This window comes from Zingiber officinale, chromosome 6B (genome assembly GCF_018446385.1).
Source record: "Zingiber officinale cultivar Zhangliang chromosome 6B, Zo_v1.1, whole genome shotgun sequence".
Classification (NCBI taxonomy): Eukaryota; Viridiplantae; Streptophyta; class Magnoliopsida; order Zingiberales; family Zingiberaceae; genus Zingiber; species Zingiber officinale.
In genome coordinates this window covers 103,251,450-103,266,892 of record NC_055996.1, presented here as the reverse complement: position 1 = coordinate 103,266,892, position 15,443 = coordinate 103,251,450, and the positions used below count along the sequence as shown (strand labels likewise).

The following is a 15,443-nucleotide window of genomic DNA, read 5'->3' as shown; positions in this document are numbered from 1 at the left end:
GACATGCGGATCATACGATGCAAGCTTCTACTATTTTGTTAGGATATGCATGCCCTGTTAAGGTATGGTATCATAGACACTTTTCTGATATGTCTCTTCATGAGACATATTGAAGAATGTGCCCACATCTCAAGGAACATGCACGTCGCCCACCAAGGCTCTATATAAAGGGGGTCCATTATCGATGAAGGTACGCGTTATTCACTGTTGCGCCTACGTTACTGTTGCTTCGCTTTTCTTCTACACTTCCGATGACTGATTTGAGTGTCAGAGGGCTAATGCCGGGACCCCTTCTTTGATTTGGCATTGACGTGACTTATTTTGCAGAGTGGAGCGAGGTCTATAAGTGGTCAACGAAACTATTACATCTTCAGTTTTCCACCTTCCCACTTTCGGACATGATCAAGAGTTATTACGATTATCACGTGAGGAGGAGGAGAGCAGAAAGGAGATATTCGGTCGCATTTTCCGCCCGAATCACCTACATTCCTTCGATCCTCCTCCTGGGCACGGAGATAACCGTCCTGCTATGATATAACCCTAATTAGCCCGGAAAGTCGCGGTTGTTTGACTCCTCCTCTTCCTCATGGCCACGATGATAACTGCAGCTGGATTGGAGAGGACGAGATGGATGCCTAACATTTTTATAGTATTGTCTCCACGTCTTTGTATTTGGGGAGATTATCGACGAGAGGATGCTGTTTTCGTTCGAGCAAACATGTAAATAATTTGATATCATATTAAAAGGATTAAAAAAACCAATAATTCATCGTGTTATTGTAATGGAAATTAGTAAATTAATGAGTCATTAAGGAGCATAGGAGTTAGAACCTGGAACTCAAACAGGAAGAATTGCTCACCTCTATTACAAATTTACTAAGCTCAACAACACAAAACTGAACTGTTCAAAACAGAACTAAAATTGTCCTACATGCAAACTGCGACTAAGCCTCGACTTTGATCCTACAGTTGCCTAATATTAGGGACGAATGCAGGCCAAAACAGAAAGAGAGAGAAAGTAACTAATAAAATTATGCAAATTAAGACTTATTTCTTGCCAGTGGCTTCTAATGGTTGAACAATTTCAGTTTGTGTGTATTTGTGGTGAAGAAGGGTGTGGCTTGATGTTTCATGTTGCACATTTGCAGGAGCGAATGTATTCGAGCTAAAAGATCAAGAAGCAACCAACCAGATCAAAGAAATCGGTAAGAACGAATTCAATGTATTCGCTAAAACATGCAAATAAAAATAGAAGATTTACGTACATTCAAATCTTTAATTATGAATGCCCAAGTTACTTGCAAGCAAAAGTTGCCATCCTCATTACAAAAGATTTTGATCGGTCAGAATATGAGAAGAATTGGAAAAAAAAATATTATTTTCAAGAACACCAGATTTGCTTTTGCTGCTATTTTTAAAAAAAAAGACTTAGTTCTTTGTTTTCACTCTGAGAGATGGCAATTATATATCATATCAAAGGTTTTTCGAACTAATCTTTTTTTCATGATACACAACTAGAGAACGACTAAGAAATTAGCAATGGACGTGCATATATATGGATTAATACATTTCTTATGAAATTTATAATTTGCAGAAACACTTTCAATGCGACTCTCTTGAAGCTAAGGATCTCACGCGACACATTCAAGGGAAGGTCATTTGAATCAACAACAACTTTCACAAAGCTGAAATATTTGGGAACTGATAAAAAACATTAGAGTGTCAGTATGGTTTCAATGAAACAAGTCAACATGTTCAGGAAGCCAATCCATACCAATTCCCCATCAAAGTCATCAGATATGAAGATGCACTTAACATATATAGAGTTAATAATTTCATCCTTCTTGAAAGAGGGCATAAAAAGAATGGACTGAAATTCTACTCCGCCCTGAAAAAAGGAAGAAAACCACAACCAAAACATCCATAAAATATAGGCAGGAAACTTCAAATTCTTCAAGTTTGACATATTCAGAAAAAGAAAAAGGTTCTTTGAGTAAAAAACAAGCATGGCCGCTAGTACAATTATATCCTAAGAACACTAAAAGATCCTCACAATAATCAATTGCCATCTAAAACCAGGAACAAACCTATCCCAGGTTTGAAAACCTGTAATAATCAACTTCTACAGTACAAGGTCACAAAAACTAAGCTTATGGATCACCAATACAACAAGCCAGATAGTAATTTTGGAGTAGAACTTAAAGAAGCAGTTTAGAACACAACAATTTAACACTCACAAAATTGCCCGAAAGATGAAACAATGTGAACCTTTTCATAAACTCTATAGGAACTCAATTTAGAAACTTTTTTTCTTTTCAATCTGAAATTCTTTCTAATAAATTAAAAATCTTCACGATTAACTAAAATTCTGGTGGGTGGCAGAACAAATACCCCAGTTGTGAAGTGCAGAGAAGCTAACCGATCAACATATTCATCAAAAGTCACATCTTTACGATTTCTTTGCTGCGGAAATGGAATATTTATTACTAAACAAAGAACAGCTACAGAGTATATTGGATAATTTCATATCTCAGGTAACGCTCATCCAAATAGGTTGGGTTTCATTAGTGAGATCCCAATCCCAATATCTTTCAACTATTTTCTTAGTTTTCTTCTTCTTCATGTAAGGAATATTGCAACAGTACAAATATAGATAGACAGATCATGAGTAGAAAGTTTCTACGATATGTAAAATCACGAAGTTATCGGTACCTCTACATCTGGATTTTCATCACCTTATTTTTTGGAGGCTCATCTACCTCAACCTTGTACAAAGTATCGATTTGTTGAGTAAGTGAAAATTGTCTTGATGTTTAATTAATGGCCTAAAGGCACGAAAGGCAGCGCCTGATGCCCATTATTTTAACGGCTATTTAACACCTCTCAATTTTGCGCCTGTCGCAGTACGATCGAGCAGATAAGGTGCCCATTATTTTGCTCAAGGGCGCTCAATTTCTTGAAATGTGCCCATTAGTTTGTAAAAGAGGGGAATTTACGACAACTATCTATTTTAGGTGCTATAGACTTCACGGCCTTTCTTTCCTATAACATGAATACATGATTTCTTGAAATGTGGCTCTCAAACTTGTGATTTCATCGTCGAACTGTTGAATTTGACTCTCTTTTCAGTCCCTTTCAACTATTCTTGACAGTTTTTTTTTTTTTATCTAAAATCCAGTTATCTGGACCACGAGTCCAACTAGTTAGTTAATGGGCCGGATTGGGCTCAAAAACTTGACAGCCACTTCCGGACCTAGCTAGTTAAAATCGCAAGGGGTGAAATCCACACTCACGAACCCTAATCAATTTGGATTGGGCTTAAATCCGGTTCGGGCCGGGCATCTCGGTTTACAAATTTACAATACAATTCTATCGCAATAATACTATTTTGAACGTCAGTTATTTCGGCAATTTACCAAAGGACACACATAGATAGTTAAATTTATCAAAAGACATACGTTACTTTGGTATTTACCAAAGAATGTATTTTTTAAAATGCATTTTCTATTTTACCCTTCTGACAATTTGACCTTTTCTATCGTTTTCTTTTCTTCACTATATTTCTCTCTCTCTCCTCTTTTTTTTTTTTATGCGCAGAATATATAAATAACATTAGTCAATTTTTAGCAACATTTTAATGCATTTGAAGAAGCAAAAATAAATAATGAATAACATATTAGAACTCCTTGCAATTTTAAAAATCCACTGGAACTAAAATGAGTGTAATCGAAACTCTCTAGGTCGATCAGTGGGTTTCGGTCAAAACCCACTGATGGACCTAGAGAGCTCCGATTGAACCCATTTCAATTCCTATGAATTTCTGATGTTGCAAGGAGTTCAAATTTGGTGTTCATTATTTATTTTGGCTTTTCATAGATGTTAACATGCTTAATCAAAGAATCGGCAAAAACACTACGTTGGGCCTGATATGGAATGATATCAGACCCAACGTGAGGTTTTTTTGTCGATTCTTTGATTTTGCATGTTAACATCTTTGAAAGGCCGAAATAAATAATGCACACCATATTTGAACTCCTTGCAACATCAGAAATCTATAGGAACTGAAATGAGTTCAATCGGAGCTCTTTAGGTCCATCAGTGGGTTTTGACCGAAACCCACTTATGGACCTAGGGAGCTCCGATTGCATCCATTTCAGTTCTTATGGATTTCTGATGTTGCAAGGAGTTCAAATATGATGTTCATTATTTATTTCAACTTTTTATAGATGTTAACATGCAAAAATAAAAAATCAGCAAAAAATTCCACGTTGGGCTTGATATGAACTCATATAAGGCCCAAAGTGGGCATGATATGGAATCATATCAAGCCCAACGTGGACCTGATATGATTCCATATCAGGCCCAATTTTCATCAACACCACGATAATTTAGTTAATATTGCTTCCAAAATGATATGATTCTAAAATCGTTTAGAGAATTGAAGTGCCGCAGCGTCATGCCCTTAAACAAGGATATGATCGTTTTGTTAATATTGCTGGCTAAGTAATTGACCACCGGAAATGGATCACTGCAGTTCTAGACAATAATTTCATCTTTGTGTTGCTTCCTCTGTAAATAAGAGCATCATTTTTCTCAGGTCTTAATTGTCAAAAAGGCCGGGCTGAATTTTTGTACTCTGAATGCAGAAGGATAAAGCATTAGCTAAAGATTTAAATGTGTAGTTGCGAACAGAGGCACAATATTGTTTTTCCTTCTGTCTCTGCTGCATTCCACTACTATCTGTATTTGAATCAAACAATTCCTGGCACATGATGATGCATTATGCGTAGCGAGCAAGTACTTTTTCTCCCATATCTCAAACAATTGGGCCTGATATGGAATCATATCAGGTCCACGTTGGGCCTGATATGATTCCATATCAGGCCCACGTTGGGCCTGATATGAGTTTATATCAGGCCCAACGTGGAGTTTTTTGTTGATTTTTTATTTTTATATGTTAACATCTATAAAAAGTCGAAATGAATAATGAATACCATATTTGAACTCCTTGCAACATCAGAAATCCATAGGAACTGAAATGGATGCAATGGAGCTCCCTAGATTCATTAGTGGGTTTCGGTCAAAACCCACTGATGGACCTAGAGAGCTCCGATTGAACCCATTTCAGTTCATATAGATTTCTGATGTTGCAAGGAGTTCAAATATGGTGTCCATTATTTATTTCGTCCTTTCAAAGATGTTAACATGCAAAATCAAAAAATCGACAAAAAAATCTTACGTTGGGTCTGATATGGAATGATATCAGGCCCAACGTAGTGTTTTTGCCGATTCTTTGATTTAACATGTTAACATTTATGAAAAGCTAAAATAAATAATGAACACCAAATTTGAACTCCTTGTAATATCAGAAATTCATAGGAACTGAAATGGGTTCAATTGGAGCTCTCTAGGTCGATCAGTGGGTTTCGGTCAAAACCCACTGATGGACCTAGAGAGCTCTGATTACACTCATTTTAGTTCCAGTGGATTTCTAAAATTACAAGGAATTCAAATATGCTATTCATTATTTATTGTTGCTACTTCAAATGCATTAAAATGTTGTTAAAAAATTGACTAATGTTATTTATATGTTCGGCCCATAAAAAAAAAAGAGAAGAGATTGAAGAGAGAGAGAAATATAGTGAAAAAAAGATCAAATTATCATAAGGGTAAAATAAAAAATATATTAAAAAAAATGTATTTTTTTTGATAAATTGTCGTAGTTATTTAGATTGTAATAAATTTATACTAAAATAATATGAAAATAATTTTATAACAAAACATTATTTTAATGTGTAACATGGACATTAAATTTATAGTGGTAAGCACCCCCTACCTTTTCACTGTGGCTGTGTCAGAGACCTCTTGAGCTGCGACGCATTTACTCTCGGATGACCCTACTCAATGAGAGGCTGTCACATGGTAGAGTTGGGTGCCTGCAGGAACATTATTGCGGTACAAGCTTCTCCCACTCCCGTCTTCAAAATCTCTATCTCCATTAGGTTCCTTATTGTTTCCAGAGATCTGGAGTGCTAGTCGTGATTATTTTTCCATCCTATTTCAGCTCGCAGCTGAGTTGCGGATTCCCCTAAAGACATCTAAGTATACTTTTTTGGCTGAGCATGGAAACGACCTTGGCAGTTCAAAGGATGTGAAAGGAAACCGGACTTAATTTTTCCCCGTGTTAGACATAGTTGTAAAAGGTGAATACATTCGTTCCCAGCGCCTCCGTCAATTCGTCCCAGGACTAATACGGAGGAAGTAAATCACGGACGACTACTAGTCTTTGGAATAATGACTAGCACATAAAGAAGGTATTTATCTCGATTTTATCGAGATTCGAACTTCAGACTTCATGATGACAATACGCTATCCCCGCGTTAAACATGTGGCAAAAGGTAATTCGTTCACCCCCAGCGCCCCCCTCAATCTGTCCTTAGACCAATACGGAGGAGTTAAATCACGGATGACTACTAACCATTAATACAAATGACCAAGATATGAGGAGGTTATGCTCACACCGCCCCGAGGAGACTATCCCCGCGTTAGACATGGATTTTCCTAGGGTGGTGGCATCAATCTTGGGATAGTAAAGCTATGTGATAATGGTTGATGCTAACATAGCTTTGTATGTTCAGAAAAATCTTTAGGAAAATGCACTGAAGTCGTCCCATGTGTTTAATGGCCCACTGGAGGTAGAGGTAGAGATACACGCTGTCCCGTGCAGACTTGCCACTGAAGTCATGACGAGGCTTTCCACAGAAGTTGTCGCAAGGCCGAAACTTGCGTCCGAAGGCTTTCCAAATCGGGAAGTAGAAGATGATGAGGCTCCCCACTGGAGGCACAAATATAACAAGTCCCGCGCAGGCGTACCACAGCTCGGGCCGGGTTTATCGTCGTCCTCTCCCCTGCTGCCGCCACCGTCAATCACCACAAGAGTCAAGTTAAACTCAGCTACCACTGGCCTGTTGCTCAAAGAAAGCAACTACCGAGAGCAGAGCCGAGGAGGGAGTGGGGATCCCTGCAAGGGGAGCTGAGCTGAGCTGAGCTGAGAGGGTTGCGGGCACTCGAAGGGTTCGCCTCCCGACTAGGGAGAAGAAGAAGAAGACTAGGGAGAAGAAGAAGAAGAAGAAGACGAGATCGAGAGAGAAATTTAGAGTACAGGTACATCTTTCCTATCTATTTCTTCTCGCGTCTCCACTTGATAATAGACATTTTAGTCTTCCATTTACCAACACTGACCGATCGAGGAGTGTTTCTCTTGTACAGGAACTTTTCTGAAACTCCTGCGCACAGGGGCCGACGGGTAAACGAACGAGAGCAACGTACGTTGAAGCAGTGGTAATCCTCTCTTCCTCAAAACTCTTGCTTTGTTATTTTACCCCCAGTATGTTAATTGTGTGTGCTTTTATGATTCTGCTATATCGGACAGTATCTTCTTCTCTAGTATTTACTTGGTTTTGCTTACTCGTTTTTCAATTTCTAATACGGAAAATGTTGGAAATTATTATTACGTGTAGTTAGTTCTAAGCTTGAGTAGGAAGCAAACATGGGATACATAAGAGAGTCTGACTTAGCTTGTTTGTTTCCATTAGGAACCCGTGAACATGATAATGAATTTAATTCTTCAACCTCTCGCGTTGTTGTTCTTGTCTGTCTTTCAACTAAGCAACGTCTTGAACTCTGAATGTGAGATTCTATTGGCCCTTTAATTTCCAACAGCCTAATTTGTGATTTCATTTGAGCTTCTTGATTCTTGAATTTCTAGTTTGCTGGACAATGAATTTGAGTCGCTAAGTAGTCTGAGAAAATAGATCATAGTATTAATGAACTTTCTGGACTTATTCTCTCCGAATTAGGCAAGTGCACCATTCTTGAATACTTGAATCTCTCAATAAATTTTCTTTCAGGCGAGATACTAGTGACCCTTCATAATCTCAAGAAGTTGTCATTCTCGTCATTTTTCAATAATTCTCTGAGTGACAATATACCTATTCTTTTGTGTCAGACTGTTTTTGGAACTATTTATCTTAATGACAACAACCTCAATGACTCAGTTCTTAGACAAGTTGTCTATGCAATGAGTTAGACAAGCTCTTATTATATACGAACTACTTGACATGACTTATTCCTAGGACTACAAATGATTTCATAGCAATTGATACGAGTCAAAATGATCTAGTGGGGAACATCCCTTTTAGCTCAAAACAACATGTAAGTTGGAAAGATTAATTTTGACTTCCAACCGATTTGATGGTGAACTTCCATTGGCTTGGGTAATTGCACTAATTTATAAATATTTTCTGCCTATGACAATCACTTGTCGGGGAGAATACCATCAACACTTGGCTTATTGACAAAGCTTGATACTATACAATAACTCTTTGTCAGAGTCGTTTCCCTTCGAGATAGGTCAATGCTAGTACTTGATTTCGTTACACTTGTCTAAGAATCAACTAGAAGCGATGGTTCTAAGAGAATTGGGTAATTTGAGAAATCTAAAAAGCTTTTCACTTCAGAGTAATAATTTGATTGGAGAGCTTTCAATTGAAATTTGGAGAATCCCAAATTTGACAACTATATTTATCAACGACACCAACTTCTCTGGACAACTGCCTATGGAGATGTGTGGGTTAAAAAGTTTGGCTAACATTGTCATCTATAACAATCAATTCACCGGGGTCATTCCTTAATGCTTGCGAATCAACAATAGTTTCATGGAACTCGATTTTAGAAATAATGCTCTTGTCAGCAGCATCCCTCTCTATATCTACTTTAGAAATCAATTGATATTTTTTGTATTGAAAAATAATAATCTTAATGGGACAATACCTCCGAGTGTTGGGAATTGTTCGAGTTTGCAAATGTTGATTCTTAGTGATAACAATTTCAGTGGTTCAATTTTAGAATTTGTTGACATTAAATTTGTTGTATATTGATTTAAGTTTCAAAAAATTAAATGGACCGAGTCCTCACTCTGTAGGTAACATTGTGAATCTTACTGAGATAAAATTTTCAGTGAACAAGCTTGATGGGTCAATACCACAACAAATAGAAAAACTAGCCAACCTTCAACATTTAAATCTGTCCAATAATAATTTATACGGTCCATTGCCTTTTAAATTATTAGAATATTGCAAGTTATTTGTGTTGCACTTGAGATTCAACTCTTTCAATGGAACAATACCGGCAAGCCTTGCAAACTTATTTAGTTTCTCTCAATTGATACTGCAACAGAATCAATTTAGTGGAGGAATTCTGGATTTCCTATCCATGTTAAATCAATTGATTGAGTTGTAGTTTGGAGGAAACAAATTTGGAGGTAGCATTCCGCCATCATTGGGTTCATCGCAAAACATGAATAGAGCCTTAAACTTCAGTGATAATGGACTAATGGTACAACTTCCAATTGTGTTGAGTAATTTGAATATGCTACAGAGCTTAGATATTTCTTTGAACAATCTAAATGGAAGTTTGACGCCCTTGGCTGATCTCAGTTCATTAACATTCATCAATGCTTCATAAAATGACTTTAGCGGTTCATTGCCGAGAGGTTTGCTTAAGTTCGTAGAATCAATGCCAAGTTCATTTATAGGAAATCCTTGACTCTGCATCTGTTGTGAGACAGGAGATTCTACATGCTCAAACATCACCATATTAGAACAATACAACATGACAAATAAAAATTCCAAAGATTTATCTAAGATCGTGATTGTAATCATAGTTGTTGCTTCTATTTTGCCCCGTGCTCTAATTCATGCTAAATTTTTCTTTCTCAGGTGTAAAAGAAAGAGAGATGATGCCCATCCTCTTATGAAGATTCCTCTTTCTTACTAAAGAAAGTAATTGAAGCCACTGAGAATTTCGATCAGAGACATGAAATTGGTAGAGGAGCTCATAGGATAGTTTACAAGGTATCTCTTGACACAAGGAAAATATATGTTGTAAAAAAGATTGGTTTTCCAAGTCAGAAATGATCATATCCGAGCTTGATAAGAGAAATCCAAACTATTGGGAAAATCAAGCATAGAAATTTAATGAAACTGAATAAATTATGATTTGAATGTAAATATGAACTTTTATTGGATCAGTATATGGCAAATGACAGTCTCCATGATGTTCTTCATGAGATTAAATCTGCACCAGTCTTGGATGGAAGGTGAGGTACAAGATAGCTTTTGGCATTGTCCAAGGGCTAGATTATCTTCACAACGGCTACAGCCCTGCGATCATACACCGTGACATAAAGTCGAAAAACATAAAGGTACAAGATAACTTTTGACATTGTTCAAGGGCTAGGTTCTCTTCAGAACGGCTATAGTCTTGCAATCATCCACACCCTTGGGCAATGTTGTAACCGTTGTGAAAATAATCTAGTCCTTGGGCAATGTCAAAAGTTATCTTGTACCTTTATGTTTTTCGGCTTTATGTCACGGTGTATGATCGCAGGGCTGTAGTCGTTGTGAAGATAATCTAGTCCTTGGGCAATGTCAAAAATTATCTTGTATCTCACCTTCCACTACAAGACTGGTGCAGGCTTAATCTCATGAAGAACATCGTGAAGGCTGTCATTTGTCATATATTGATCCAATAAAAGTCCATATTTACATTAAAACCATAATTTATTCAATTTTATTAAATTTCTATGTCTGATTTTCCCAATAGTTTGGATTTCTCTTATCAAGCTTGGATATGATCGTTTCTGACTTGGAAAAGTAATCTTTTTTACAGCATATATTTTTTTAAGTCAAGGGATGTCTTGTAAACTATTAATGTAGAGTCTCCTGTTTAACAAGAGATGCAGAGTCAAGGATTTCCTATAAATGAACTTGGCATTGATTCTACAAACTTAAGCAAACCTCTTAGCAATGAACCACTAAAGTCATTGTACGAAGCATTGATAAACGTTAATGAACTGAGATCAGCCAAGGGCATCAAACTTCTTGTTAGATTGTTCTAAGAAATATCCAAGCTCTGTAGCATATTCAAATTATTCAACTCAAATGAAAGTTCTACTAGTCCATTATCACTGAAGTTTAAGGCTGTATTCAAGTTTTGCAATGAGCCCAATGATGGCGGGATGCTATATCACAATTTGTTTCCTCTAAACTGCAATTGAATCAGTTGATTTAACTTGGATAGGAAATTCAGAATTTCTCCTCTAAATTGATTCTCTTGCAGTATCAAATGAGAGAGTAGATAAGTTTGCAAGCCAAATTGATTCTCTTGCAGTATCAAATGAGAGAGAGTAGATAAGTTTCCAAGGCTTGCTGTATTGTTCCATTTAAAGTATCAAATGAGAGAGTAGATAAGTTTCCAAGGCTTGCTGTATTGTTCCATTTAAAGAGTTGAATTCCAAGTCCAACACAAATAACTTGCGACATTCTAATAATTTAAAAAACAATGGACCCTATAAATTATTGTAGGACATATTTAAACGTAGAAGGTTGGCTAGGCTTCTTATTTGTCATGGGATCGGTTCATCAAGCTTCTTCATTGAAAATTTTATCTTAGTAACATTCACAATATTACCTACAGAGTAAGGAATCTGTCCATTTAGTTTGTTGAATTTAAATTAATATAGAACAAATTTAATTTCACAAAAAATTGTGGAATTGAACCACTGAAATTGTTGTTACTAAGAATCAATCTATGCAAACTCGAATAGTTCCCAACTCCTGGAGGTATTGTCCCATTAACCTTATTATTTTTCAATATAAAAAATATCAACTGATTTCTAAAACAGATATAGGGAGGGATACTGCCAACAAAAGTATTATTTCTAAAATCAAGTTCCATAAAACTATTGCTGATTCCCAAGCACGGTGAATTGATTGTTATAGATGACAATGTTAGCCAAACTTTTAAACCCACACATCTCCATAGGCAGTTGTTCAGAGAAGTTGGTGTCATTGATAAATATAGTTGTCAAATTTGGGATTCTCCAAAGTTCAATTGAAAGCTCTCCAATTAAATTATTATTATGAAGTGAAAGGCTTTTTAGATTTCTCAAATTACACAATTCTTTTATGCTCTGTTTACCTGGTGGGGTGGATGAAACAAACTTGAAGGCAAGGAGAGGGAAAGGAATCCATAATCTACTATGTTTGTTTACTTTGATTGAGGAAAGTGGATAAAATCAATTTCTTAAACTATTTACTTAGATAAATAAAAAAAAGACAGCTCGGTACATGAAATTTTCGCTATACGGGGTCCCGAAAAAAGATTCATTATTTATTGACCAATTATCCTATCCTTCTCAACATAAGGGCTATAGAAGACTTAAAACATTCTTCATATTGGGTGTAACATATAATTTTAAATTAATATTTATTTTATCTTGATAATTAAAAATTTTTATTAATCAAAATAAAATCTACAATTTAAAATTATCAATATTATTTTTAAAAATAATATTTATTACAGTTCAATAGTATTTTGAAGCCTCAAAAAATATTATTATTGACTAAAATATTAAAGTACAAATACGATAAAATTATCGCCAACTAAAATATTAAACTACATAAAGTATCGACAATAAATTTTATTTAAAAATAATTTACAATCACTATTAAATAGTTGTCAACCAAAATATAAATCAGAAATTGTCAATCACAAATATTACTTAAAAATAATTTACAAGTATGATAAAATTATTGCTAACTAAAATATTAAACTACAAAGTTTGTACTTCCTGATATCAAAATAAGTAGCTCACTTTTTTATACTTAATATTTTAGAGCTTTGCAAAATAGTGGCTATCATGTTGACATAGCCGATCAAAATGAAAAAGAGAATTTCATCTCTAGAAATTTCAATCTCTTCTCCGGTGGACATACCATGAAAAGCATCATCTTCTCCTTATTGTCTCCTAAAAATAGATATGCAACAAGTATATTTTTATCTGGAACACCATCACAAACTATAGCTTTATAGAGTTTCTCATTCACATTTTGTTGGCGAAATGACCTATTTTCAATCACTAAAGTTGAACGATCAATTGCGACAACAACTTCCTTGACATTAATGTCGATGACTGAATTTTTCTTACTGCCATATGAATCAATAGATGCTAGCTTTCTCTTCCTTGATCGATCGTCAAATTATGGACTATCATGGATCACTTCGAAATTCTCATGTTCATCATCTAATCCAAGATCTCTTTGTTCTTCCTCTAAAATAATTTCAACATTTCTTTTTGTAGTAGTAGAAGCTCTTTGACCATTTGCTCTATCCTGAGCAAACAACTCTAACAACTTCTCAGAATGAGGTGCAGGGGTATATCCCCACTTCTTGATTGATGGATTAATGTCTAGACAATTTAAACATAATTAGAAATACAATAGTAACTACATTTACTGTTGGTCCAAGTGAAGCAAATCAATCAAGTAGGCAGGTGAATTAGTGTAACAGAGGAGGGAAAAAAATAAGAGATTTTTTAGTCTGGATTTGACTATCATGCTGACAAAAAACATCTCGTCAAATTTTATTTGCTAGTTTCAGCTTGCAAAAAGTTAGAAACTACACGTGGAGTTCTGGCTTTGGCTATCATGCTGCTAAAGAACTTGACAGAAATTGAAGTTTGTAGTATTCCTCCAAAACTGGACTGCATTCAATTAACTACATCACCTCTTAAAATTTGATTTTTCTCATTACAATATCACATATAATACTTTTTATATGCATGTTATACATATTTTTGTCATCTACCAGCAAAATTAACTTATCAAAAGTGATGTATCAAAAGTGACATAGATAATGTATCAACATTGTCAATAGTGATCTAGTTTGACCAAAATATTTAGAAGAAAATAAATGGAAATAATTGATTGATGAATTAATCTAGACAATTTTAAACATAAGTAGAAATACAGTGGTTGACTAAATATGAATTAATATTTATAATTAATACTTACATCAATAAGTTGCTTCCAAACCGTCTCCTCAGCCTCAAATCTACTACTTTCAGCATGTCATTGAACTCCGCTTGCATTATTAAATAAATCATAACATGAATTGAAATGACTTTTCAATGTTTTAATTTTGGTTTTCAAATTATCCTTTGTTAATGGGATTTCAACCTTTTTACTACAAATGACAACTATATCTTTGTACGCAGTAGATGTGAAAGTGCCACCTATTCGATTACCATTAACTTGTTGTTCTAACATAGCATCTATAAAAATCCTATCCATCTCTTCAGTCCACTTAATCACATCTCTCTTGACTTGTTCAATTGGTGTATCCATTCTTAATTAACACCTACATCAAATGCACACATGAACATGAAAAAAAAATCAAATCTTATTCATAATTGTAAACATTCAAGCACAATAATATTGGACTGACAAGCAAATTACATGTATAAAAAAAAAATTAAAATCCAATAGATGAACATTTAACATTAAGATTTAACAAAAAACATATTCAATCCATTACATTGTTCAAAACAAAATAACCCTTCAAAAAACATAGTCCATCCATGACATCACGATTCTTTTGATAATTTTCTAATAAATCAAAATAACCCTTCTTTAGTTAATATTGTAATCTAACCACATAGCATTAGTTATTGTTAGGACCGTTGACCGGCTAGAAGGGGGTTGAATAGTCCTACACAATTAAAAGAGGTGAACCCTTCTCGGACTTAAAAGAACACTTGCATAAAACAATTAAATGAATGGAAAAAAAATGAGGCTCAGAGTTTTTACTTGATTACAACTGGAGAGATTGTTAATCCAAGGAAATGAATCGCACTACTTTCTCCTTCAGGCGAAGAAATCTCTTTAATTTACAGCAATTTACGCACAATAATGAAGAAGCTAAATAAAGAGGAAAGCATGTACAAGTGTTGCTTAGTAATTCTTGTTGTTTAACTTCTGGACCAAGACTGTATTTATAGTCTTGGTCGGGGCGCCTGGAAGCGTTCCAAGCACCTGGAGTGGGATAGAATTCTATCCCTAATGCAACGGTCAACATCCACATCGAAGTGGATAAAAATGAGGTTTCGGGCGCCCGGACCCTAAAAGTCAATAGGGTTGACTTTTTTTGGTTCGAGCCCTCTACTTCGGTGTTGCTCGCCTCAGTCCGGGTCTTCCACTCAAGCTTCGTTCGCTTGGGTAATTTCGGTCATCCGGAATAGGGCTCACCTGAACCCAACTTCCGGCCTTCTCGAGCAACCTTCCGCTCCGGCTACTCATCCCTTGGAAACGCCACGCGCCTCCTTCTTGTTCATCCGCATACTTTTTCGCAGCACCTCGTCCCTCAGACGCACCGAGCCCGTCGGCTCTCTCCCGTGCCGTCCTTCTCGCTAGCTACATCTTTTGCTCGACTTCCTATGCTCCTAAGCTCCTGCACACTTAAACACAAGTTTAAACACAACAGGACCTAACTTAACTTGTTTGATCATATCAAAACTACCTTGGGGTACTAACAATCTTCCC

At 35.8% G+C, this 15,443-nt stretch overlaps 1 long non-coding RNA gene across 1 annotated transcript; it reads left to right on the top strand.

Moving 5' to 3' along the window:
- Positions 1-6,740: 6,740 nt before the first annotated feature.
- Positions 6,741-11,237, top strand: LOC121988579. Its single transcript, XR_006114049.1, has 3 exons — positions 6,741-7,164; positions 7,270-7,341; positions 9,780-11,237. It is a non-coding gene; the product is annotated as an uncharacterized LOC121988579 (long non-coding RNA).
- Positions 11,238-15,443: the final 4,206 nt, after the last annotated feature.